General features: G+C 52.8%; 1 protein-coding gene across 17 annotated transcripts in view; it reads right to left on the minus strand.

The window, feature by feature from the left end:
* KLHL5 (kelch like family member 5) overlaps positions 1-23,196 on the minus strand; it is a 592,018-nt gene that overhangs the window by 323,762 nt on the left and 245,060 nt on the right. The gene's annotated exons all lie outside the window — the stretch shown is intronic.

Here is a 23,196-nt window from a genome sequence, read left to right on the forward strand (position 1 = left end):
GTAATAGTTTAAGATTCAGCAATCGCTTGAAACAGTACTCCACGTATAACGTGCCTGTGTAGCATTTTCTGAACACTCATTTTATCCATGCTGAGAAAAGTGGTATCCCTCAGAATTTAAATTCAATAGCAAACACGATAGTCATCAATCTTACTAAATTACTAAGAAGAGAGAAAAGAGGGAGGAATGACCATGAACAGACTAGGCAAGGTATTCCACGCTCAAAGAAACAGGGAAAGGTGGTGGAGTGATGAAAAGGGTGGTCAGAATACTCCAAGTATGTGTCGTGGAGGGGTAGAAAGTGAAGTAAAAGTAAAGTAGGAGTTCCTATCCTGCAGATTAATATAGAAATGGTCCTATGTTCCGCTAACCTTATCAGATTTCATGAATGATAAAGTTCCTGTTGTTCTTAAAGGTTAATATGCTCCTTTAGTCTCTTCTATGAGCTTATAGTCTCAAATAATAAACAGTGTCAGGATGTCTCACTAGTTCCATTTTCTTCACTGAATTTTGAGGTTGTTCCTATATCTGACCCACCGAGTTTCCTCCATCAGTGTGGTCCAAGCTACAGTTATGGGTTTTAAGGTCACATACTTTGTGCTATATTTGGCTAAAGACACTTAACTTATTGGTGACAACGTACGCTACTCTTTAGTGTAATGTAAATTTCACCATTATTTTTATCCATTCCTCTCTAGTGAGTGGTGACAGAAGCTAGTGAGAACGACAACCACTTGTGTTTATGTCAGTCCTACCTCGGAAAAATCATGTAGGATTGCAATGTGGGTCCTTCTGACATATCGGTTTTATTGATTAACATTAATATCACACATACTTCCGTCCATAACAACTAGACCTTAGGACAATTCCACACAATTCTGTACAAAATCATATGCTGGATGCATCTCCAGCAATAAGAATGATTAAGAAGGCCTGCTCGGCTGAGTAAGAAAATTGTCTTGAACCCATTATGTAGTATCCTAAATATCGAACATTTTAGCCTGGCTTCTCTAAGGCATCCATCCAGTCTTCCTCTGTGAAGCTTTTCTGCAGAAATGCCTACCAGTATGTTCTTCTATGTTTTTCCGTTCCTTGATCGAAGCATTGCCCATCCATATCAGCTTGATTTTAAGCCCTCGTATTGACTTCACGGAGCTAGGGATTGTAAGATAGTTGTGAGAAAGTGGATTATTACATGGGGTAAATCGGAGTCCACCCAGTAAAGGTTTAGGCAATTTAATTTGTACATTGGGGGTACCATAGTTCTTGTTCCCCAGTCCTGACTCTTTTCCATTCTTACTGCCCACTTCCAACATCCTGTGTTCTATTGACTGTAAATAACTGTGGTATGATACATCTGCCCTTAATGCTTTCATTCAGAGGATAATTAATTGATTTTAAAGTCCATATTTTCCATAGAGGTTCAGATCGCTGAATATTCTTTCAAAATGGTGTTCAGGGCGGGGTCAGGCATAATTGAAGGAGAGACATTGTAAATTACCTATTTCCATCAGTCAGGTACTCTGAAAACAGATGCTATCAAGCAGGTTTCATCGATGTCATCGGAAATGCCACTTGGCTTTTGTGGGTAATGTCTTGGAGTGTAGCACGCCATTGCAGCAGCAATGTGACTTCTACCAGTTAAAATTTATGTTCAATATCCTTTTCTATTTTGCTGGTTCACTGAAAGCTGTATGTCTCAATCGGTGCTTCTCTTCCTTCTCCTGTGACCTCCCCTCCACAGTGGATAGCTGAGCAGATACTCGAAACTTCACTTAGAGGTCAGACACCGAGGTAGTTATTATGTCGCTCTGGTAAGCCTATGGTCTCACATATATACCTCTATGTTTATTGTATATATGAATGGTATATGAATGAATGGTACAAAATGCCCCTCTATTTACACTTTGGGTTTGGGCTGCACATTCAGGTCCAGCCGCGCCGTTTTGTTCTCATGGGTGTCAAATCTTTCTCATTCTTTAGGAGTGTCCCATTCCTTTTGTTTTATTCTGGAATTATTTTGGACTGTCGGATTCACTTCGTAAGTACCGCTGCATGGTCTGGAGCGAGGCCAGGTCACTTCTCACTTTTCATGAGGTCCAACTGACTTTAACGCCCCTTCATGGTTACTGTATTGGCTTGCTCTTGGTTCCCAATCTGTGCCTTTCTACTACTCCTCTTGGTTTTGGGCATTCTGAGGTTTGGTCACAGTGCACCCACTTTAAGTGTGCGGTAACATCCTCTTCTTTGCTGTTGGTGCCGCACTTAGGTGCCACTGTCCTTCCCCTTCTGTCCTTGCAGCCTTAGACCAACACCACAAATGTTGTAGATGGTGGGGGTGAGAGGTTCATTCGTCCTCCAACGTTCACGGTCACTGCCAAGGATCATTTTTATTTGCAACTATCACCTGGGATAAATAATTGCTTCCTGTCTAAAAGAGCTGGGCATTATTAGAACGTTAAAGCCATTCAGTGCCAGTATGGGCTCTGGGTTGTGCCACGTAGCAGACCTTCTTCACAGGGTAGTCAAGCCCCACCTCCAGGCAGTGCAGCTTTACCTGCATCTATGTCCTTAGTATGCTGAGCAACTGAGACACAGGAGTGTTTTATTCAAGATTAGACTGATTCAAGACTTCAAACGGTTGATCCAAGCCTGAAAAGTCCAACCTCCAAGGGTTTAACTTCGAGATCCTTCCCTCATTGTCATGTGAGATGACAGGATGCTTCAGCAAACATAATACTTGAACTACACTGGTGCTATATGTGATGAAGACTAGGGTCAATTTCAATTTCCGATTTCACCCTTGGCTAAGATTGATCTGAGTGTAGCACGAAGTTCCTCATATTTACATGCACTCGATGTGCAATTTTCATCATACCACCTAAGCTTTGGAACTCTCACCACCCAAATCTTCATTCAATGGTATACTGATTTGCAGTTGTCATGCATTACTTAAAAGCTGGCAGAGACAACACCACTAAGTCATGCTCATCCGTACCACGCAGGAGCATCATTACCTTCAGTGCCTTTATGATAGCTCTAGAGTTATGAAAAGGCTTAAGTCAAGATTGGCAGTGGTGGAGGAACACTTAGAGGCAGATAGGAACTAAGTAAGTAATGGGTTAGGGCCTTGATATATACAGGCAGTTGTTACTTGGCTGCTTATTGCCATACAACAAATGGAAAGGTCAATGGTAGTTCCACAAGTGAAACCTTGAACAGATATTTGAAACACCTGGCTTCCGCATCCCTGATGAGTTTCAGTTTATTTAACAAGATGGGTATCCACCAGGACGGAATCAACATCCTGGTAATGCCATTCATATAGAAAAAGTGGATGATAGAAAAATGGATGGCGAACATTCTTCCAAAAAGTTCCACATGCTATGGGACGTCTCCATCATGGTAGACAGTTGCTACGCACTGGCAGAGGTTTGGAGTGCAGACAAAGGAGTGGCATGGGGACCAAACACCACGTTGTGCAGTTTTGTCCCACGTTAATCTATTGTGGTCAGACTGTCCTACTGCAACTTGACAAGATATGATGGAGGCTACAGATGACAGCCCCTCACTTATCTTATTTTGTATTTTCATTGACCAGATTTCCTATTTTTGCATTCTATGCTGCCAGCCCATGAGTTACTTAAGCTTAAGTTTAGCCTGTTCAATTTATTTTGATTTATCACAAGTTGAGAAGCCTGCTATTTCGCCCCCATTTCCTGCTTTTTAGGAAATGTGAACACAAAGATGATTCTGGCAATACCGAAGTGCAGTATGGCATGCTAGGCCCTGTGGTGCAAAATTAAGCCTCAGCGGACAGGAAGTGCCTTTTCGAAGCACTTCATAGCTATAATATCAGGTGGTGTGTGGGAAATATGGGTGGTACGAATTTCGTGAATCACCACAGATTCCAGAACTTTCCTTCATAGAAATGTGAGGAAAATGCTAAGTTTGATGTTTGCAGGGCATTCTGCTTTAGAAAACATTGTGTCTTCCCTGGTTGCCAGCTGATCCAGAGCCAAACAGTGCGGCCATTCACCATGGCGGTTGTAAGGAATTTGTGATTTACCTCCTCTCTGCGAGCCCATATGTTAAAACTACCCCAGACTTATGGGGCTCTATGGTTCTGGGTGCGGTCAGGACAAATTGGTACCATTTTTAATATATTCATGGCCTCCAGTGGGCTTTCTGCCCCCCAGTTGAAGCTGATTGGGTGTAAATCCTTAAAAATGCCCCCCCCCCCGGACAGAGGGAATGCTGGGGCTTTCTATGTAGGAGGTATCGCCCAATGTGGGCTGGCCTTCACCCCATTCTTTTTAAGAAACAAACATCTGTGGGTGCAGTGGCATTCAGGCGCCTGCAGTGGCGATTAGGGGAAAATCAACTCAATATACCTTGCAGGGAGCAGATAGATTTTACAGGCGTTATGGGGTGGGGGGAAAGGCCAGATATCTGGGCAGGCTGCCCCCACACTTTGTTTTTATTTAAATAAATACTATCCCTAGAGTCTAGTAGTATTTCTCCCTTCTGGGTGGTGCAGACTGGGGGTAACCAGCCAATCTGCCACCAGGGGTGCTGAAAGACTGCTGAGGCACATTTGGACCAATGTCTGGGTGGGCAACCTAGCCCCATCCCTTCCATTTTTTTGTTTTTAATTAATTTCCCTAGTGGGGGCGGAGCTTGCCGGGGATCATGGCGGACGCGTGAGCAAGGAGCTCCCTGCACTATCCCTCTAACGATCCTTGCAAGTATCCTTAACAGCTGAGCTACCGGGCGAACTGACGAGGGGATCTCCTCTCGCACCTGACTGCCCCAACAGGGAGCTCCGGCGGTGATCGGCGGCGCCGAGAGGCGGCGGAACCGTGGACGGCGCTTTGACTGGTGTGCTGGGCCGCCATCCCCGCCCTGTCCTGAGGACCTTGCCGGCGAGCGTCGCTTGACGTGCGGTTGCCTGCGAAGGGGCGGACCCGGTCACCGTAGATCATCGACCGCGGGGCGAGGAGCCGGCGGAACTGGAGGTGCGGACACCCCCGGAGGGGGCTCGGGAGGTGCGTGCAATCACAGGAGGTGGGGGCTGGGCGGCACGGGGGTTTCCCTCCCCCCCCCTCCCCGGCTGAGTCACGCCCTTGACTGCCCGGCGGCGGAGATCCGCCGCGAGCGGCCCCGCGCTCCGGAGCCCATCAGCGATCCCTGCCTGGCGGTGTACCACGCGGGGGGGAGCCCTCACCCGGCAGCCACACGAGGGAAGGGTGCACCTCTCAGAAGGCTGGAATCGGGCGACGGTGGACGGAGCGCCCCCCCTGCTGCATCCGCGACTCGGCGAGGGCCGCGTCCTCTTCCCTTGGACCCTGCAGCGGGCCCATCCAGATCCTCGGGGGGCTCGCCTCGGCTGGCACACCCTCCCGCGCTACATCCGCTACGGAGCGAGGCCGGCTCCGACATCGTGACTGTGCGAGCGCGGCTCCGGCTGCCAGGAGGCAGGGCAGTGGACTGCGGTGGACACCTGGAGGGCTGGCCCCGGCACTCTGGCTGTGGTCCTGCGGTGAGTTCCGGGACGCCCGGTGGTGCGTTGGTCCGGTCCGGGGTGCGCTAACGCCACCTGTCCTGCGTGTGGAGGCCTCGTTGTCGGCCGTGACCTGTTGTTGCCCCCGAGGCGCCAGCCCGGAGCCGGACAGCGGCAAAAGACGTGGAGATACGAGGAGCGCCCTGCGGTGGCGGTGATTGTGACCCTTCGGGGGTGAAGGCAGGGCGGTGCCGCTGCGGGTCGACTCGAAATAGGTCCTGAGCGGAGAACTGGGACCGGACAGGTGAAGTGGACCCGGGGGTCCTGGTTCCCCTGCAGCCCGGTCACATTGGACAGCCCAGCGGATTGCACTTCGGCGGGGAGCGGCGGTACCCCCCCGGCCGGCCCTGTTGGGGGTTGCCTGTCGAGAGGGCCCCCGGGCGGACACCGGGGCCTGCCCTGGAGCGGCGGGACGATCGGGGACGCGGACCCTTGGAAGCGACATGGACAAAGGCGACAAGACCCAGCCTAAACTGTCGTTTGACCCCCGCAAGTCTAAGGGGCCCGATGTCGCGGCTCCGGCGGTGGCGGCCGACGCAGCTACCCCGGAGAGCACTATGTGCGCGGACCTTAAAGAAATGCTGGCGACCATGGAAAGGGGGCTGCAGGGAAGCTTGGCAGCGATAGGCACCAAGATTGATGCGCTTTCATATCGCATGGACCGCATGTCGGAGCGGGTGGACAAGAACGCGGAGCGGGAGGAGGAGCCTAGCGCGCAACCAAGATGGCCGCGTAGGTGCGAGGCTCCCGAGGACCTCCGCAACCTCCTACGATTATCCTGAAATTATCCTGCCCTGGATGAGGGGACTATGTTGGTGAACCTGAGCTGAGGTGGCACCCGTTTCCCGCTTCCGAATCGGACCTCGGACACCGGAGTGAGCACCGATTGAGGTTTGCGGCCTTCCCCTCGCCGGACCCCGGATTTGCGCTGTGGGGTGATCCAGTGACAAAGTGAACAACAGCGGCAGGCAGGGCCTGGCGACTCGCGTACCCCGCACTTTCGCTTTCGCTTTCACACCCCCTTGTCGTCTCTGCGAGGTTGGGTCGCGGAGCCCTTGGTGTTGGTGTGGCCTTGCTGGGAGACCCTGCCTGCCTGCAGGCTGTGATCCACCCCGCCGCTCTGAGGGGGCCCCCCCCGGAGCTCGTGGCCCTGCTTTCCTGCCCTACACGACGTGGCTGGTGCGACTGGGAGACTGGTGGCCATGGCCACGAAACAAGATGGAGACCGGGCAAAGACCAAATCGACCCGGCGTGGCGCCGTCCATCAGGTCAACAGTATGGACCGCTATACCCTCCGGAAGGGATCTCCCGATGGACCGCGCAAGTCCCCTGAGAGCCCTCCTGATGCCCCAGACCTGCCCGCAGATCTGACTCTGCGAGATGTCATGGGCGCCATTGCCGAGATGAAGGCCTCGGTGGGCCAGCGGTTTGATACACTGGCGCAGAAGATCGACTCGGTCCTCGTGGATGTTGGCCTGGTGAGGGCCGATCTTTCCAGGACCAACGACCGAGTGGATTCTTTGGCCCACACCACATCGGGCCTAACGACAGATGTGGCGGCCTTGCAAACAGGGGTGCGCCGGCTTAGTCAGGCGAGTGCGCTTATGGATCGACGCCTGGAGGACTCCGAGAGTCGGGCACGGAGGAACAACATCCGCATTATCGGGGTGCCCGAGGGACGCGAGGAGGCGGCGGCGGATCTCTTTGTGGAGGACCTGATTGCTACCCATCTCCAGCCACGGGGGCTGAGCAAACTCTTCGCTGTGGAGAGGGCCCACAGGGTTCCCGGGGGAAGGCCGAAGGTCGGAGCCCCTCCGAGACCTCTCATCGCCCGGATTTTCAATTTTCGGGACAGAGACGCTATCCTGCAAACCTCCAGACTGCATGGACCGGTCAAGCTTGACAATATGGAGGTAAATTTTTATCCTGATTTCACCCCAGCGGTCCAGAAGCAGAGACTGAGCTTCCTAGGCGTCAAACGCCGTCTTCGGGACCTAAACCTCAAATACGCCATGCTTTTCCCAGCCAAGCTGCGAGTGGAGGTGGATGGTCGCACGCACTTCTTTGATCGTCCCGAAGCGGCCGGGGACTGGCTGGACACTCTGCCCGGGGATCGTGATCGGAGGGGCGGGGGGGGGCGGCGGGGGAAGACGGCACGCTGGATCGGGACTGAGGGTTTAATATTGGGCCTCACTCTGGACGACAATGATGCCACTTTCGATTCTGCGTCAGTTTTTGTAAGTTCCCCTCCTATGGAGGTTGTGTTGGGTCTATTGGGGGTTCTCCCTCCTCCTCTAGGGGGTCTAGTTAGTTTAACTATATATGGGGCGACAGGCACACTGCACGTTGGGGGGGCTGTTCGGGCTCATGCAGGGGTGCAGGGAGGGGGGAGTTCTGTTGGGGTGGGTGGGTAGGGATGGGATGTTGTTCGTTTTTATCACAAGGCAAACGTATTTTTGTGTTAGTTCTAAAGTGCTCTCCGGGGGACGAATGATGGCTTCTGTATATGATGGGGGGTAGGGAATTAACTTTGTTGTCTTGGAATGTGAATGGACTGGGGGACAGGATCAAACGAGGTGTGGTCCTGCAGTTTTTGAAGCGAATCTCGCCCGATGTAGTCTTTCTGCAGGAGACACACCTCATTGGCAACTCCTTCTGCGCCATGAATCGGCGTGGCTATCGCCTAGTGGCTCACTCGGGCTTCACGTCTGGCTCAAGGGGTGTGGGCATCATGGTGAAGAACTCGCTCCCGTTGGAGATTGATGAGGTGCTCCACGATGACAGGGGACGTTACACGGTCTTGGTGGGAAGACTGGAGGGCAAAGTGGTTGTCTTTGTGTCAGTATACATCCCACCGGGGCTGCAGTCGACCACCTTTGTGGACCTGGGGCGCCTTCTCCTTGGCCTTCCGGGGGGGCTTTTAGTTGTGGGGGGGGATTTTAATGCGGTGGTATCTGGAACTGTGGATCGTCACCCCCCTAGGGACCTCCCCCGGGCACAGGCGTGGCTCCCCGGCCTCTTGGATACATTTGGATTAGTGGACTGCTGGCGTTTAAAACACCCCACGCAGCTGCAGTACACTTTCCACTCGGGAGCCCATGGTAGTCTCTCACGACTGGACTATGTCCTTGTCCCGGCGGCCTATGTTGGGAGGGTGGGAGAGGTGCACCATTTGCCACGGGGTATTTCGGACCACTCCCCGCTCCTACTGCACTTTGATGTCTTTCCGAGGGGTGAGGGTAGGGTGGTCCCAATCAATCCTTGGTACCTGCGCGACCCCACAATTCGCGCTGAATTGATTAAATCCCTTCAGCGATATTTTGATGAGAATGTGGGGTCCGTGCCTTCGGCTGTACCGCTATGGGAGGCCTTCAAGACAGTACTCCGAGGGGAGGCCCTATCCCTTATTTCCCACGCCCGGAGGCGCGAGCGGGAGGAGGTGACCCGGATGGAGGCTGAAATAGCCGAGTTGGAGGGTAATTTAGAAGGTGGGGTGACGGATGCCGCATTACATGTCCTCCAACTCAAGCAAGCGGCCTATAGGGCCCTCGTCACGGAGGCGGCCAGGGGCCTCAGTAGAGAGCAACAGGGGCGACTGTATGATGTGGGTGATAAGGCTGGTAAACTTATAGCGTGGTTGGACAAAAAAGAGAGAGCGAATCGTGTGGTCCCGCTGATTGAGAAAACGGATGGTGTGTGTGTAACTGAGCCAGAAGAAATCGTCTCCTGTTTCGCGGATTATTTCCGTGGGGTGTATTCCCCGGTGTCTCCCTGCTCGGAAGAGGATTCCCGTGCCCTGCTCAATGATATCGCGCTGCCGTCCCTTTCCGGGGATGACAGGGTGTCGCTGGACGCCGCTCCCACCTCCGACGAGATCGCCCTCGCCATACGCTCGGTCGCTTCCGGCAAGGCCATGGGTCCGAATGGTCTCCCTATCGAGTTGTACAAGTTGCGACCGGATACGCTGGCACCCCACCTCCGGGCTATGTTCCTGGCGGCACACTCGGTGGGCTCCCTCCCGCTGGACCAGCGTCTGGCTACAATCGTGGTCATCCACAAGGAGGGGAGACCTCGGGACCGGGTTACATCCTATCGGCCCATTTCGCTACTGAACGCGGAGCCTAAGATTCTCGCCAAGGTACTGGCCAATCGGCTATTCGGCGTGGTGGGCGATTTGGTTCATCAGGACCAGTCTGGCTTTATTCCCCATCGCAACACAGCCCTTAATCTGCGGCGTTTGCACGGTGTGCTCGCACGTGCCCCGTTCATACGGGAGCCGGCCATTTTGGCGTCCTTAGACGCCACCATGGTGTTTGACACGCTTGAATGGCCATATATCTGGGCGATGCTTGCGAAGTTTGGATTTGGCCCAGGGTTCATCAGTTGGGTCAAATTGCTGTATTCGGGCCAATTGGCGCAGGTGGTGGTGAACGGAAGAGTATCGGCTCCGTTCGAGCTGGGCCGGGGCAAACGGCAGGGCTGCCCCTTATCGCCGCTCCTCTTTGCACTTGCCTTGGAGCCCCTGGCGGAGTGGCTGCGGTGGGAGCCTTCCATCCGTGGTCTCCGCTGGACCCCTGAGTATGAGGACCGCGTATCCCTGTACGCTGATGACATCCTCTTGTACCTAGCTTCCCCACGTAAATCACTCATAGTACTGGTTGATGTTTTGCATTCATTCGGTCGTAACTCCGGTCTGGTCATCAACTGGGCTAAATCGTGTGTGTATGTTCTCTCCGGGGAGGCTCCTATCCTCCCGCGGGGCTGTCCGATCCAGGTCGCCCCGCAGGGATTTAGGTACCTGGGTGTCTTCATCACTCTGGACTCGGAGGCTCGGTATGATCGGAACTTGCTTCCCCCCCTCCAGCGTCTGAAAGAGGATGTCGCGCGCTGGCGGCGTTTGCCGCTTTCGCCGCTCGGCCGGGCGGCATTGTTTAAAATGATGTCGCTGCCGCGTTTCCTGTACGCGTTGCAGAACACTATGGACCTCGTCCCAGCGCGCTACTTCCGCGAAGTGGAGAGTTTGCAGCGCCGCCTGTTCTGGGACGGGAGGCCACGTATTGCCCTGGCTAAGCTGACGCTCCCATGGTATGACGGGGGGGATTGCCCTCCCGGATATTAAACGGTACTATTGGGCCTCCCAGCTAGCTGCGATTAATCAGGGCCTATATGGGCCCGCCTTAAACCCGGCGTTTGAAATGGATAGGATGCTACTTCCAGGTGGTGACCATAATCGAGCGCTCTACTCTAGCGCGCCCGACGCTCGCCTAACGGGCCCCACGCGTGTCATGGTGCGAGTGTGGCACGCGGCCAATGCAGCTATGGGGTGGAAGGATCGTTTGACCCGGGCGTCACCACTATACGCGTCTGAGCGGTTGGGCTCCTTGTGGACCTCGAAGGGCTTTGAGAAGTGGGACTTAATAGGCATTAGCAAAGTGGGGGATCTCTGGACGAGGGGAGGATTTAAAACGTTCGAGATGCTGCAGACGGAATTTCAGTTGCAGGGCAGCGAGTACTTTCGGTATTTGCAGGTCCGGCATGCGCTGGGCTCCGTCTTTCCGGACGTTGCCTCCATCCCGGAGTGTTCCCCCCTGGAGGATAGAGTGCTGGATGGACACGTCCCTGACAGCACGATCTCACTGATCTACAAAAAACTGATCAACGACCGCTCAGACTTGTTGACTGCCCTTCGTGAGGCTTGGGTAGCCGATGGGCTGGAGCTGGACGACGAGGACTGGATCTCCGCGGTGGCCTCCCCGAAAGAGGTGGCCATACCGGCTCGCCTTCGTTTCGTCCAGCTCAAGATACTCCACAGGGTCTACATGACGGGGCCAAAGCTCCTGCGTATGGGCTATGCTGAGGATGGTTTGTGTAAGCGTGGGTGTGGTGCGTTGGGGACTTTTCTGCATATCTTGTGGGAGTGCCCGGAGGTGGAGGGGTTCTGGCGTGGTGTGCATGAGGTGCTGCGAGTGGTTACGCATGTGGCGCTGTTGCCCGAGGCGAGGAGATGCCTGTTGAATGTGTGGGAGCCTACCGATTACTCGGTGCCGCAGACGTGGTGGGTGACTCTGGGGTATATGGTTGCCAAGCGTGATATTGCCCAACTGTGGGGATCCCAGAGGCCCCCGACTGTCTCGGCCTGGAAGGAACATATGGATTGGTGCATGTTTCGGGAAAAGGTGGTGTATGTGGCGAGAGGTAAGCCTGGGACATGGGTGAAAGTATGGGGCCCCTGGAACGCCTACCGCGGGGGAATCTGTGCTCCACCGTTATTGCCTGATCCGTCGCCGGCCCCGTCCCCTTAGCCAACTCATCCCCCCGGTACCTGGGCATTAGGTGTACCCAGCCCTAGCTCTGATCTCTCCCCCCTCTTGAGATTCCTATGGATGGCTAGGATCCCCCCTCTAGGGGAGCACCTGTTGCTATTTTCGATTGAGGATTGCCTTGTGGGTTTGTTTGTATTTGTTGTTCTTTCAGTTTAAAATGGAACCGTATAGTGGGGTCTGGATAGTGTGGCTCGCAACGATGTTAACTCCTGTGCATGCTCAGCCGCAGCACCATGTGTTTTATAAATGTATATCGTATGCTCCTTTCATTGCTAGCGGCCGGCCGGAAGGTTGTAGGCCCATATTTGTATATTTTTGAGTCTTGTAATAAACGGTTTCAAAAAAAAAAAAAAAAAAAAAAAAAAGAACGCGGAGCGGCTTGATGAGTCCAAGAAAAGAATAACGCAGGTGGAGGAGGCGCAGACGGAGTGGGACTCAGACCGCAAGCAATTCAGTAAGCTGCTGCAGGTCATCCGGGACAAGTCGGAGGACTTAGAGGCCCGTTCGAGGAGGTCGAATATCCGCATAACGGGTGTGGCTGAGTCGACGCACACGGGGCGGATGGAACCCTTTGTGGAAAAACTGCTTCACACCCTGCTGGGTGAGGACGTGTTCTCCCCCATGTTCGCCGTCGAGAGGGCCCATCGTTCGCTGGGCCCCCGTCCCAGGCCCGGCGCCCCTGCGCGACCCATTATAGCAAAGCTGCTGAACTATAGAGACAGAGACACTGCCCTCCGGATAGCTAGAGAAAAAGGGAAGCTGCAATTTGAAGGAATGGATATCTCTATTTACCCGGACTTCACGGCAAAGGTCCAGGAGGAACGGAGGCAGTTCGCACAGTATAAGAAACAGCTACGCGATCTGGGTTTGGACTATGCTATGCTGTACCCGGCGAGGCTTCGGATCAACAGGCAGGGCCATTCACACTTCTTCACGGACCCGAGAGAACTGCAACGCACCCTGAAGGAGTGGACTAGGGGTCAGCGGAGCGGCCCGCGGGACCGCACGGACCATAGCGCTGATGCCAACGGTCTGGAGGGGCAGGATTAGACGACAGGCGGCGGCCTTCTTCTGCGGGCTGTCGCACGGCCTGAACCTGCGGACCCTGCGCAGGGGCGCCCGCTGCCCTGAGAGTGGCTTGGCTCCTGGACCTGTGTTGTGGTGGAGGAGGAGGCGACTGCTCCTGGGGACGGCGCGGCTGACGCTGGGTGGGATCTTTCTGATTTGTGGAGGGCGCCCTAACATTACGACATTGGACTTGGGGGGGTTCGGGGAGGGGGGTTAACTTGCACTTGCTGGCTACTGACGGTGCCGCCCTCAGGGGCTTAATCATTGAGGGGATCCCACTAGGGTGATCTCTTACCTTAGCTGTGAGGGTCAGTTTTCTGAACCTACCGGATACTGAACTGGATGTTTATACAGGGGCTCCCTTGGACAGACTGGCCTGTCTCCCTAGATGGAGCACCATGCCCCTGCGGGGGGACGGTGGAGGACTCCCCTAGACCTATTGGACGAGGGACGATGCCAGCTCTAGCTGTACTGATGTGTGAGGGTAATGGTGCGGGGGCACGCATATACAGTGGTCCGCCAAACGGTCAGGGTGGTTGATGCCCGGTGGCCTCTGCCCCAGCGCTGTTTAGCTCAGGTGGCCCCCTTGGGGGCAGGTCCGGTGAAGGTATTATGCATTTGTTGTGATCAGGGGAGGGGGGTTGGGATGGGGTCCTGTCTGGCCAGGTTGGGGGCGGTCGGCTGTGGGAGGGGGGTTGGGCAGTTAGGGGGTTGTTTAGGGGTTGGGGATTGGGAAACGCACGGTTCGCGGAGCGATACGTCATTTGCTTTGTTCTTGCATGTCCGAGGTCTGCTGTTTGGCGATGTCTGGTGGGGGGAGTCCCACGTTGGGTCACTGCCTGCGGAAGCTACGAAGTGTGACTGCAGAGATGCCTGAGCTTAGAGAGATGAATGACGACAGCGGCGAGGTGACCCTTAGAGCGCTGACGTGGAATGTTAGAGGATTGAATGATTTCCGCAAATTGCGGAAGGTGTTGAATTACCTCCATAGGCACCACATTGACTTGGCGCTCATACAGGAGTCCCACCTCCCACTTACCAGTAAACTGTTGTCGTCTAAGGGGCTGTCGGGTAACAGTTGGGCGGCGGGCTTTACCTCGCACTCTAGAGGGGTGATCACATGGGTAAACCCACGATCAAAATTGACGCTAAAGAAGCTGGCCGCTGACCCGGACGGGCGCTATTTGATTGCCCGGTCCGCCGGGAAAGGTCATGACCTCATTGTTGTCAATGTTTATGGGTTTATGGTCCCAACTACGATACCCCAGAGTTCTATGCCGCGCTTGCCGCACAGTGCAGGCAATACGCGCACGCTCGCATGGTGTGGGGCGGTGACCTTAATTTCACGTTCAACCCAGACTTGGACCGCTCCTCAGGGCGGGTCCGCCGTCCGGCGGCGGCCGCCTTGTATATGCAGGCGGAATTGACTAGACTAGACATGGTTGATGTCTGGAGGCACAGGAGCCCTGGGAGGGCGGGATATACGCATTACTCTGCATACCACGATGTGCACACCAGGATCGACTATTGGCTGGCATCCCGGATGCTTTTGGCGGTTGTCAGGGGGTGCGAGGTCCTACCACGTACTCTGTCGGACCACTCCCCCCTCCTCATGGTGCTGGCCTCCCCAGTCAAACGACTACCGCCGTTCACGTGGAGGATGCCGCCCTACTCTCTGTTGGACGAGGTGTTCCGGGGGGAATTAGCGGACGACATAGACGCTTTCTTCGCGACCAACCTGGGGTCTGTTCAGAGTTTTCAAACGGTATGGGACTCGTTTAAGGCCTTTATTCGCGGCGTGGCTATGGCAAAGCACTCCGGTGTCCTTAAATCCATCCGGCGGCGCCTGGGGGCACTGGAGACGCAATTAGCACAGTTGGAGGAGCGGCATGGGAGGTCTACGGACCCCGAGGTGGCGGCCCAGATTCAGACGCTGGTATCAGAATACAATAGCGAAGCGGACAGGGAAGTGCAGCACATGGGCAAGTACGCCACGGCTCGTACCTACGGAGAGAGCGAATGCCCGGGCTCCCTACTAGCGGGGATACTCCGCAACACTAGGCGGCCCCTGGTCATTGATGAACTTGTGACTGGTTCCGGGAAGGTGATTACAGACGAGACCGGGATTGTAGAAGAATTCAGGGGCTATTATGCTGGCCTTTATACATCTCAGTCCTCCCAAATGGAAGAGGAAATAGACGACTACCTCAGCTACATAAAAATGCCTTTCTTGTCTAACTCACAGAGGGAATTTCTGGCGCTGCCTGTACAGAAGGATGAGATCTTGGAGGCTCTGGGGAGCATGAGGGCGGGTTCTGCCCCAGGTTCGGATGGGCTGACGGTGGCCTTTTACAAGGCCTTCCAGGATAAACTCCTCCCGCATCTCATGGCCCTCTTCGATGATATATGCCAGGAGGGCAGCATGCCCGACACGATGCGAGAGGCGCTGTTAGTAACCATTCTAAAGCCCGGGAGACCCTCGAACCTGTGCGGTTCATACAGGCCGCTTTCCCTGATCAACGTAGATGCCAAGCTGTACGCAAAGGTCCTTGCTACTCGCCTGGCGTTGCTGGTGCCGGAGGTCGTGGCCCCGGAGCAGGCGGGTTTCATCCCATCCAGGAACCTTACATATAACATTTGTACGGTCCTTGGGGCCATGCAGCACGTGCGCCCGGGGGGGGTAAGGCCCTAGCGATCTTCCTCGACATGGAGAAGGCGTTCGACTCCGTGGAATGGCCCTTCATGGTGAGAGTCTTGAGGAAACTCGGGCTGGGAGAGCCCTTCCTGCAGATGGTGGGCGCACTGTATTTCCGACCTACTGCCAGGTTGCGCATAGGTGACAGAGTCACGGAAGCCTTTGAGATCTCCAGTGGGACCCGGCAGGGATGCCCCCTTTCCCCCCTCTTATATGCACTGGTGGCGGAACCGCTGGCGTGCGCAATGAGGGAATATCACAAATTCGAGGGTATTAACTTTCCCTCCTATAGGATCTGCATTTCCACCTACGCAGATGATACTTTGCTATACGTCCGCAACCCGGAGGAGAATCTCACTTCAGTATTGGGAGAGGTGGTCCGGTTTGGGGCCCTGTCGGGCCTCAAGGTGAACTGGACCAAGTCGCTGGCATTTCCGCTGACTCCGGTCACAGAGCCGTTCCCTATGGAATACCCCCTACAGTGGACGACAGACTCAATCCGATACTTGGGGATCCGGCTCCACAAGGATCCAGAGGTCCTGCTCCGGGAAAACTACGGGGTGGCCTACTCCAACCTTGATGGTGTGGATTAAACTCCCCCTGTCGTTGATGGGCAGAGTGCCCATCATGAAAATGGTGGTCCTACCGAGATTTTTGTTCCTCTTCCAAAACATCCCTATAGTGCTCTCTAGGGCCTTCTTTGCGCAGTTGACTCAGACCCTAGTTCGGCTGGCCTGGGGCGGTAAGCAGCCTCGAGTGCAGTGGAAGGTGCTGACGCTCCCTTATGAGATGGGCGGGCTTGGGGCCCCTGACCTGGAAAGGTATTACAGGGTAGCGCAGGCGGCCCACCTGCACACGTGGGTCCACGCCAACTCGGACATACCACACGTGCTGCTGGAGCGGCTGTTCGCGGATCCGCTCCCTCTCCCGGCGACTGTGTTCCAGCCGGTGGACCGCCGGGTGGGAACGTTGGATTCTCTTAAGGCCACGAACCATGCGTGGCACGCGTTACGGAGGGCGCAGGATCGCGACCTACTGTATTCCCCACTGATGCGAGTGGAGTGGGCGATCTGGCTCCCCCCGCTGCGAGAAGCAGGGGTGAGGCAGGCGTTGGGCGCCTTGGGCGTCGTTAAGATGGCGGACCTGTTTCAGGACGGGGTGGTTAAGACATGGGAGCAGATCGCCTCGACCTGACCTGGAGCCACTCTGCTCCAGCGCTTTCAATTTCACAGGGTCCGTAGCGCACTGTCGGCCCTGTTGGGGCCGGGAATGGAAGAACCCCCGGACATCCCGGAACTTACCTATGTTATCAAAACTGAGGCGCCGGCCAAACTGGTAACGACCCTCAAAAAACTCGGGGATCAGCACCGGGCGCCCCAGTGTTCAGCGGCTCGGAGCGGCTGGCAGGCCGACCTCCAAATGGAAATAACGGACGAGATGTGGAAATATTGCTGCTCTAGCACCAAGAAGGTCTCCTTGAATGGTAGGCATAGACTGATACATTTTAAGTACCTACAGCGGGTCTACTACACCCCTGAGAGACTGCACAGGTATGGGCTTCGCCCAACAGCAGAGTGCGAGCGCTGCCATTTCCCAGTAGCGGATTTCATACACATGGCCTGGCACTGCCCGGGTATAGCCCGGTTCTGGACGGGGGTGTTTCGGGAACTGAGCCAGATACTGGAAACTGACATACAGCCAAACCCAGCGCTGGCGTTGCTGGGCTATTCCAGGCCTCTCCAGCTGGCGCTGAGACGCCTGACGGACATGGCGCTGTTAGTGGCTCGGCGCGTTGTAGCGGCCTGTTGGATGAGGGGGCCGCTTCCCACCAAGAAACGATGGGCTAGGGACATGCTGTACTGCAGCACACAGGCGGAGACGTATAGTGAATTGTTACCCCCGAAAAGCCGCCCCAAGAACTTCTGGGGGCTGTATAGAACATACCTGGCCGCTAGGGCCGCCGAATCGGCGAGCCAGGGGGAGAAGCAGTGCGATGTACCCAATGCACACAGTGGGACGGAAGGGGGGCAGTACAGGATCAGGACCTTGTGGACGCACGACTGGACGAGACGTTGACGTGACAGTCTGGAGGTGCGCCTGTGCGTAGAGGGTGTGGCTGGGAACTGACCGGAGGTGTTGGGTATGCCCTATAAGTGGTCGGGCGGAAGACAGCAGAGTACCGCAGGTTTGTCAGTGATCTGAGTGTTGAGGGACGCAACGGTTGCTTACTGCTAGCTGCAGGGACTGCGGATAAGGCTGCAAGTAGATGTGAGAGGGACGAGACGACGTGCGTGTGGTGGGTGGGGATATGGTTACGGATACTCAGGGACTGGACCAGGATCGTAGGGGATGGCGGGCACTGGTAGGATTGCCTTACACACAGGTCGGGCTGCAGTGTGGTCTGGGGTCAGGTGCAGGCACTGTTTTTCAGAAGTAAAAGTGACGGGTTTACCACAAGTGAAGGTTCTCCTGAAATGCCGCCGGTCCTCCGGGATGTCGGCTGATTGGCCGTGTAAGCGATAACTGCACCTCCCCCCCCCCCCGCTGATCAGTGGGGCCACTTATGGCTTCGCGACTTAACGGTGTATTGACCTGTCCGTTTTCCATTTATCAATAAAGGTTTTTGAAAAATAAAAAAAAAATAAAAAAAAATAATTTCCCTAGAGTCTAGTGGACCTGCTACCAACAAATTGGAGTAAACCTCCCCAATTTGCTCCAACCCCCACCCCTCCCAGAGAACGCAGTGTAGTAAGTTCCTGTTTGGGCCCACTTTGATTTTCTTAGTTTTGCCTATTACACTTTTTAAGCTGCTTTCGCTTTGCACAGCCACACAAAACATGTATTTTCTGCCATGATATTATTTTAGAAATACGCTGCACATATTATTCAGCTCTTCTTCTCGGGATTCAGCCTGAACATTTTTGTACAAGGTCGAACAACATGGTGTACGGTTTTCCTTGTGCCTGGGCAGCAACATCTCCTAATGTTTTAGACACAACACGATGGCACAGCTGCTGTTTTCCAGCACGGTAGTTCTGATCATATAAACCCTGACTTGCCCCTTGGAAAACAGAGGAGAATTCTAGCAGGGGGTCTTGGAATGGTTGCACCAGCCTTGTGCAACTTGAGTTTACACCTATGATGAGGACCAACTAACTACAGGTATTGGGTCTGATGCTAATTCCAGAGAGCACGGATATATCGCTGTGCTCACTCAGTGAGGGTAGGCTTAGAAAGATATATAATTTGCTATAGTTGGGCTTTTCATTGTATACAGTTTGCTAGTAATGTTGATTACTTTGCTTAGTTATATATATTTTCAAATCGCAGCACAATCGCTTGAGAATAGACTACGGCAGTCTCAATATATATTGTAAACCTTCCTTGTGTCTTTCTTTTGTTTATTATGGACATGCAGGAGGGAAAAACTAAAGGTGATGATCTGTTTCCACAGTTCCCTTGGGGAATAGAGGGTTGTGTTCTAGGTTGCCAATTGACCTGTTACTCCTTGAAGGTTAGGAGTGCAGGTGAGGCACAGTGAGCTAGTCGGATTTGGGCCCTTAGGTACTGATGTTGTAGAGCAGAGCTTTCCAAACTCTGTGTCGCGACACAGTAGTGTGTCGCCTGCCATGTGTGGGTGTGTCACGCGAGAACGATGTCTGCGGGCAGATTAGAGCGAATTCTCTCTATGCGGAGGAAGGAGAGGCATTAGGCGAGCGTGAGCACGCAGCCTCGGACGTTCATTGAACGTTGAATGCGCTAATGTCCACGGAGCTGCCTCTGCTCCCCATCCCAGGCGCTCGGTACAGTAAGTTTAGCAATTTAAAAACTCAGCATTACATTGTATCCCCTGGTGCCCCATTGAAATGGAGGCCCCGTGGGTGGAATGCGCTGTGTGTCTCTCGGAACACGGTATTTTTTTGCGGCAAACCGCGTGTGATGGACAGGGCTAGGCGTGTGATATCGTCAGGTGGCATGCTGGAGTTTCCGACTACATTTTTTGTTACGCCTCACATGCATGCATTTCTTAAAAGCATTGCAGCTTCAGAGAGCTTATTGCATTCACTCCCATGTGCCAGCATCAACAAACAGACCATGGTTGTTAATTGCAACACCACGAGACCACAGTTCTTGGGCCCTGCCTACATAAATTAGAAATTCAGCCTCTTAGACCCCGCTATGATAATCATCATCCTCCATGACAAGACTCCGGCGAAAATGGAGCGCTACCTATATTTTCTACACTCTGTTGATATGAATTTATTTTCATCTTCTCCATTTACTGGGCAATTTACGAGACTACAGACATAATCCACACTGTCTTACAGAGTTGAGATCATGGCACGCTGATGTTAGATGCCTTTCCTGCACTACTCAGGCACGCAAAAGGCGTAAACAGGGAAACTGTTTTCCCGCTTTTTTTCTTTGAGGTCTGCAGACTGGAATCCGACATTGTATGATAATCATTCTTGAGTTTTGATAGTGGCGCTGTGATGCAGACCGGTTCTGCGCCTCAATGTAGCAGTAGTTGTCGCGGTTTAGATCTGACAGTGCTTGGAGTATTTTACAGAAAGGGAATACTCAATGCCCTTCGTTATTCAAATTATTACCCACAGCGTTTTCTCAGCATCAGAGATTTGTGATTGTTGGTACCTGCTTGATGTATGTATTCCCTGCTCTTTTGTGCACACTTTACAGCCCTGCTGATTTCATCAACAGTAGAGATTGTTGGGCTGTGTAGCCCAGTGCATATATTAATATGAGGCTGTACACAACGCCCACGGACTGATACTTACTGCTCTGTATTACCCACCGCAGATGAGTTCTTTCCCAGCAACAGGGGCACATGGCAGCAATATAAACTACCCTCGTTACGTACCCCATATAAGCAGTGGAATAGACTATGAGTTTTCTCGTGGCCTCCATATAGGATAAAGATGGAAGCGAGGCAGATGTAATTTCTCTGAATCTGTTTGTAAAAGCACCGTCCCTGCGCGGACATGTTGGAGGGCAAAGAGTGTGAAATAATGAAGTCGGGAAAATATAAATGAGCATGCAAAAGGTAACACGGTGTGCTACCTCACTGATGTTTTGGATTTTGAGGAATAGGTTTGAGCAAGAGAGTGCCCTGTGCATGTGTAACTAGGGCAGTCCCAAAGCTTCCCAAAGGAAAGATGCACAATGTGGATTTTTGAAGTTTATTTAACTAACTGTTTTGTGATAGCCACTTTGTAACATTGCTGAACACGGTTGTCTATAGTTTGTGGTTTAACCAGGTTCCTTTTCTGGGTGACGCAAAGGGGGAAGGTTTTAGCAGTTGAATAATACTTGTGGTATTTTCAGGTCTAATATTTGGCTGGGGTGAATGCAGTTATTGATATGGAACAATAAAACTGCAGGTTCTTAATATCCCGGAGTGCCTGGGTGCTTTTGAGTACTGGCAGAGCTTAGTTTGCGAAAGGAAGAGTGACGGTGCCCGAAACTGTGGTAAAAAAAAAAGACGGCGTCCGGTGCACTTAAATTAAAGGTGCACTTAAACGTCGATGCATACAAAGGCTGGTAGTCTTAAATCCACTCACAGCACTCTCTCTTGCTCTTGCAGGTTCCTGCTTTCTAACTTTGCAAGTTCCTGCTTTCTACCTTTGTGACGGTTTTGCCATTAAACACTGTAGAGCAGTTTCACATTATACTTATTGCGTCCGTGCTGAAAGGTGCAAATAATCTCCCTTCCAAATTAATTAGACGCAGGCACTTTGAACTGCCTGAATGTAGTGGTCCTCCAGACAAAGCACCAGGAGAAGATGGGTTGGAAAGGTCTTCGTGTTCATCACACGCCACGGTTCGTTTACACATCATAGCTGTGAAGGAGTTCTGGTCTGAACTTTTGGTACATTCGAGAGTGATTGGATTAGTTAGAATTACTAATGCTGAATAGTTTGTCCTGAGACATGCCTACACCCTCGCTGTATGTGTACGGATGTCAGCAGAACAAGCGACGGATAGACAGTTTTGCCAGTCACTGTCATTGTTAGAACAGATTCACAATTGCCTTATTAACCTCCCTGCTTCCTCAAATTTGCTTGAAAATGCACCATTTTCCCACTCTTTATTCAAAATGTTCTCGGGGGGGGTGAACCCCCTGAAACCCCTTAGTTGTTTAAGGCTCACCCGCTACGCTCACTCGCTACACTGTATTACCGTGTCACAAAATGTTGCATTTCTAAAAAGGGTGTCACCAGCATGAAAAGTTTGGAAAGCTGTGTTGTAGAGAGACTCGGTCCCTACATTCTGCTTTTAAGAAGAATCCCTGCAACATGGCGCTACTAACGGTAGTCTGGAACTAATTCAGTGGGTCTCATGAGTAGTAGTACTTGTGTGTGTCCATAATAGCCGTTACAACTACTATCGGAGATGTCTGTGGTGTTGGGGATTAATCCGCCACAGTATTTTAGGAAGCACCTAATTTGTCTATTGGTTGTTCAAGCTTGAACCTTTAAAAGGATAACCCTTTTTTGTGTTTGCACTTTGTTTTCATTTCTGGTTTGGTCATGGTGCAGTCACAACCGGTCCGCATTGCAGGCCTGCAGTCCATGCACTTTCAACTTTACATGGACATACTGATGTGGCTGGTGACTTTATGCTTTTGATTGAAGCCCACAATGACTATCGCTTTGAAGTCTTTTATTCTTGGGTCAATTTTTCAGCTTTGGATACAAATGTTGCTCCACCACAAGTTTATAGGGCATATGTGGTCTTAGAAATACCACTTTCACATTCAGAACATTAAGTTGGTTCCGTAGCACCCTTATACTTGTACTTGCACCAGTATGCAGGGGTCCTCTTACTGATGAAGGGGTCACCTGGCCAGCATTAGCTGGTTATACATCATTCCCTAATATGGCAAATCTAAATGGTCAAGAGCCACAACAATTGTACAATAGTCAAGTTGGACTATATAGATGCTTCACTCACCTTGTTGGTTGTTCCAGCAAGGGCTGGCCTTCCAGGGCAAGCCAAGTTGCCTGCCGTGCCGACCAGAAGTCCTGTGATTGATTGTTCATACAATTATGGGCAAAATTCCCACAAATCGTGAGAAAATTCCATTCGGATCACCCTGAAAATCGATCAAATTGAAGTCATGTTTCCCCTTAGGGGACTACAAGACAAGCAGAGAATATGGACTATCAGCTTACCCCATGGAATGGTTCCCAGAATAGGAGACTGTACCACATGGGGCACAGTCTTTGCTGCAGTCTATACCATTCACTATGATACTCCGGCTATGTCAACCTTGCCGGAGGTGTTAAAACAAATACAGAATGAGCATGGGGCAGCTACTGCCCTGGATTTGGGTATGAAACTAATGGGAAAAGTTCCCATAGCGCCCGCAATTAATCTGTCTAACATTAAAGGCGAAGCAGCTTTCCTGGCTATACATCAGCAGCTCACGCAGGTCACACAAATCGGCCGGAAACGTGTACTACCTATAATTATTGCGGGTGTCTAGACTTCAGTAGGTCGCAATAATTTGGGAACCATATCTACTA

This window comes from Triturus cristatus, chromosome 2_2 (assembly GCF_964204655.1).
Source record: "Triturus cristatus chromosome 2_2, aTriCri1.1, whole genome shotgun sequence".
Classification (NCBI taxonomy): Eukaryota; Metazoa; Chordata; class Amphibia; order Caudata; family Salamandridae; genus Triturus; species Triturus cristatus.